The sequence below is a fragment of the Notamacropus eugenii genome, chromosome 1, assembly GCF_028372415.1.
Source record: "Notamacropus eugenii isolate mMacEug1 chromosome 1, mMacEug1.pri_v2, whole genome shotgun sequence".
Lineage (NCBI taxonomy): Eukaryota > Metazoa > Chordata > Mammalia > Diprotodontia > Macropodidae > Notamacropus > Notamacropus eugenii.
Genome location: NC_092872.1, coordinates 392,818,063 through 392,823,217, shown reverse-complemented (window position 1 = coordinate 392,823,217; position 5,155 = coordinate 392,818,063). Strand labels below are relative to the sequence as shown.

Here is a 5,155-nt window from a genome sequence, read left to right as displayed (position 1 = left end):
AATTCTACCTAAATTAATTTACCTATTCAGTATTATGCTAATCAAACTACCAGATACTTATTTTCTAGAGCCAGACAAAATAATGTCAAAATTCATCTGGAGGAACAAAGGGTCCAGAATATCAAAGGAACTAATGATAAGAAATGCTAGAGAAGGTGTCCTAGTGCTACCAGATCTCAAATTGTATTATAAAGCAGCAATTATCCAAATGACTTGGTACTGGCTAAGAAACGGAGGTGCTGACCAGCGGAATAGGTTAGATACCCAAGACAGAGTTGTCAATGAATATATCAATCCTTTGATAAAGAGCTTCTTGGATAAAAACTCAATTTTTGACAAAAATTGCTGGGAAAACTGAATAACAGTGTGACCAAAACTAGGCATAGACTAATACCTGACACCATACACCAGAATAAAATCCAAATGGATACATGATCTAGGTATAACGATTGATACTATTTTTTTTCAAGGTTTGTAAAAAGTTTATTAAATTTCATTACCTATTCTGCTGCAAGGTTGAAGCCTCATCTGTAAAAATAGCTTCAGCCAAGCAGTTTATTAAAATTAAGTTGGTATCATACAGCATCTGACACCAGCCAGCTAACCAATCTCAGTAAATTATTCCCATGGACAGAAAACCAAATGTATTCTGAACACAACTGGTAATGGATGCAGTTGGCCATTATACCATTACTGATTTAAGGCTTTTTACAGATGAAATTCTAGCTCTGAAGTACATGGTCTTAGAATTCATTTTTGCCACACATGATGCAATGAATTCAGAACCAGACACCCTAATTTGAAATTACAAGGAAGAAGTTGTGCAAAAAGTGCAAATAGTAAAAAGCATTTTTATCCAGTCATTTCTGAGTAGTTAAGATTTTTTCCATGCCATGGTGTTGTTTCAGAAGTGTTAAAGTTGCTAATCTTCCATATACCGCTAATTTAGGACAAAACTATACTGGGCTGTATTCTTGTGCTAATTTATTTGGGGGTCCAATGTTCAATCCTCAATAGATTTTATGTATCTCTCATATGCATCCTCACTCATTAGTTCATCAAGTTCTGAAGGGTTGCTCAGAGTCATCTTAATCAGCCAACCATCTTCATAACAAGATTTGTTGACAAGTCCTGGGTCTTCTGCAAGAGCTACATTAATTTCAGTTACTTCTCCTGACAGAGGAGAATAGAGTTCACTGGCAGCTTTCACACTTTTCAAAGCTCCGAACTCATCTTGTTTGTTCAATTTTGTTCCAACATCTGGAAGACTACAATAAACTATATCTCCCAATGCTTCCCATGAAAAATTGCTGATTCCCACAGTTCCAATACCGTTTTCAGTTGTTATCCATTCATGCTTGTCTGTGAATTTTCGAACAGTGAGTTGCAGGGCCCTGGTGCAGAGTTCCCAGGAGGCGGTGGCTGCGAGGGGAGCCTGGACCTGGGCAGACCCTCAGGCTCACGGGGGCAGCTGCCAGGGAGGCCAGGGATCTGAAGGTCTCAGCCCCGCCCACCTCCCACAGGGACGAGGTTGCAACAGGCATGTTCCTGACCACTAGCACTGCCATCTTCTCTGGGGGCAGGGTAGCCCCACGATCGATACTATAAACAAATAGTGGAATAAGGAATAGTGTATTTTCCAGATAGATGGAGAAGGGAAGAATTTTTGACTAAAAAGAGATAGAAATCATTATGAAGTACAAAATGAATAATTTTGATTACATTATACTGTGCTATGGTGACAGCATAGCTTACTGAGGGGAACAAGTCTTATGACTGACCAGCAGGCTGCTCGTCCTCCTGTGGAGCTCGCGAGTAAAAGAACGAGGTGGGAGAGTGGGTCATGAAGCAACTCCGATTTATTCAAACAAACACTCTGATTATATAGTCTCTGCCAGCCAGCCCAGTGAACCATGGTAACACACACAAACAAACCTGAAACTATAGTAATGAACGCAAGCTGGAACTATAGTAACAAACACAAACCTGGGGTGGGGCCGTCCCTTCCAGGGCCATCTTGTTCACCTTTCTCTGCACCAGACTCAGTTTACCTGATGTCTGTCAGTGTGGCGTCCCAGATGGTGTGGTGGTCAGTGCCCCTTACAACTCCCCCTTTTTGTTTTAGACTCAATGACCTTCATGGGTTTGTACATCTCTCAACTTGAATTGATTTTCAGTAAGCATCTTCATTGTATCTTTTACAGTTCGTAGGGCATATTTGAGACATGCTGGTATGAGACATATAACAATCAAGATAACAATACCTCCTGACAACAATGGACCTAGCCATTTAAACAATGAGGTGGAATGACCAAAAAGTTGCATCATGTCTGAAACAAAATTTTCAGGTATTAACTTTTTTGTCCCTTGAATATTTATATCCAATGCCAGTTTTTCCAACAGTTTCATTTCACTTGAAACTTTGGCGAGTGTTAAACCATGCAACTGAGCTCTTATTTCTTCCCAATTAAATTCAGTATCATTGTACAATTTGTTCATCATGCAAAAATGACGATATCTGTAATCACATCTTAAAGCCAATTTTGTTTCTATGGCCTACAATTCATCTCCAATAGCTATTACATCATTTTGTAACATTAGAATGGTCTGATAGAATTTGTGGTCCATCCTCAATTGTTCCCTAAATCCCACTGATACATTATTTGTACAAACACCAAGGATAGCCCTTCTCCAGTCCTGTAAAGTTGGAATGTCTACTAATGTCCAAAGGTCCAATACTGGTCCTCGGCCTGGCTCACTGTTAGAAGCAGTAAGATGCAGCTGACTAATTTCATGGCTCAGGCGTTGTAGTTTCCATTTCTTTCTCTGGCAGAATCCCTGTGATTTCTTCCTGGTGCTGTATGATCCGTAGTCTTTTCACTGGTACCCAGATCTCCTTGTCTCCTGTAAAGATACAAGCATAACCCTTTCCCCAAGTTATTATGGCATCATGTTCTAGTGGTCAGTCTGAGCTGACCATGTATTTCATGGCAGGTGTAAGACCACGCTCATCAAATTTTAAAAACTGATTATGTAAAGTGCTAATTTCAATTGATTAAAAAATTAAATGTGTATAGTGCCAGTGCCAATTTCCAAAAATTGATTGTGTGCCATGAACCTGTGATTGTGTGCCATGGACCTGGGTCCCAAAACTCCCCCTTTTTGTTTTTGGACATATTGTTTTATTGTGCAGTTCGCACTTTCTACTATGGCTTGTCCTGTGGGGTTATAGGGGATCCCAGTCACATGAGAGATTCTGAATTCTGAGAGGAATTTTTGGAAGGCCGAAGCAGTGTATGCTGGGCTATTATCAGTCTTTAACAGTTGTGGAACACCATGGGTAGTTTTACAAAATAAAAGGAATTGGCATGGATCCCATGCCTGCCAACCCCAAACATATAGGAGGACTGTTCTGAATGGGCAGAACCAGTCTAAATAAATTATTACTCCATTCATTTCTTTCCACACATAGCAATCCATTAACAATTTTAGGTTTAGCATTAAAACAGCAGCTTTTTAGCTGTAACTTTTTCAACGGGCAAAGGTGAAAATACCTGGTTTTCTAAATAATATAACTTTCCCAACATCTTTTAGTTTCAACAAAATTCAGATTACAAATTGCTTTCTCTAACACCATTTCTGGATTATAGAATAAAATAAAAATCCTGATGGCTCTAACTTTTACTCAAGAAAATTTCGCATCTGTGGCCACTCCTTAAAAATGTTTTTGAAAGAAAAAGTTGTGAAACTGCAAGTGGAAATGAGGGAGACTCTGGCTCCTAGTCTCCTCCTTTCCACCTTGGAGTTTCAAAGCTTTATCTCTGAGGTGTCTTTTTTCTTTCTTCAGTAGGTTTCTCAATTTATCAGTTAGTTCTTTAACACTGTCCTGCAAATCTTGTACCATCTGTCTGTTTTTCCATCTCTCTTCTAAGTTTGGATATATGGGTGCTGGCTGCCTTTCTGGGCTATTGTCCCTTGTACTACTCTCTGACTCTGATGGGGCTGTTTGTGAGGATGTGATGAATGTTCTCATTTGCACTGCCTTGCCACCGTCTTCCTCTATGAACACATTCTTCAGCATGTTATATAGAAAGAATGTGTACTGACCCTGACTCAACTTTTGCGAGCTTTGCCCAATTTCAATTTTACTCACGGTTACACCTCGTCTCACTCGAGCTGAATGTGCACATCTTCTCCTGCGTCCGCTTCTCGGATCCACTTCCTGGAGGAACTTGGTGAGGCAGACAGGCTATGGTTTCCTGTCGCGCTCAGGTATCTGCTTTTGACCCTGTCCTGATAGCTCCTGTACACTGTCTAGGCTTCTGGAGAGCCTGACTCACTCGCGGAGTTACTGAGGGACCTGATTCCCTCAGCTGGGGTTCCTGAGGGACCTGATTCCCTCAGCTGAGTTTCCTGAGGGACCTGACTTCCCTCGGCTGAGTTTCTTAAGGGACCTGACTTCCCTTGGCTGAGCTTCCTGCTCCTTCCCCCTGCTTGTGGCCCCACTTTGGGTGTCAAGTTGCTATGGTGATGGCACAGCTTACTGAGAGGAACAAGTCTTAAGCCTGACCAGCAAGCCACTCGTCCTCCTGTGGAGCTCTCGAGTAAAAGAATGAGGCAGGAGAGTGGGTCATGAAGCAACTCCGATTTATTCAAGCAAGCACTCTGATTATATAGTCTCTGCCAGCCAGCCCAGTGAACCATGGTAACACGCACAAACAAACCTGAAACTATAGTAATGAACGCAAGCTGGAACTATAGTAACAAACACAAACCAAGGGCAAGGCCATCTCTTCCAACACCATCTTATTCACCCTTCCCTGCACCAGACTCAGTTTACCTGATGTCCGTCAGTGCGGCGTCCCAGATGGTGTGGCGGTCAGCGCCCCTTACAATACTGAAAGTTTTTGCACAACCAAGCCTAATGCAACCAAGATTAGGAGGGAAGCAGAAAACTGGGAAAGAATTTTTGTAAGTAGTGTCTGTGATAAAGGCCTCATTTCTAAAACACAGAGAACTGAGTCAAAAGTGTAAGAATACAAGTCTTTCCCCAAATGATAAATGGTCGAAGGCTGTGAACAGGCAGTTTTCATAAGAAGAAATTAAAACTATCTACAGTCATATGAAAAAATGCCCTAAATCACTATTGATTAGC

General features: G+C 41.3%; 1 pseudogene; it reads right to left on the bottom strand.

Moving 5' to 3' along the window:
- Positions 1-456: 456 nt before the first annotated feature.
- LOC140518602 (glycine cleavage system H protein, mitochondrial-like) lies at positions 457-4,631 on the bottom strand (annotated as a pseudogene).
- Between the last annotated feature and the right edge of the window lie 524 nt (positions 4,632-5,155).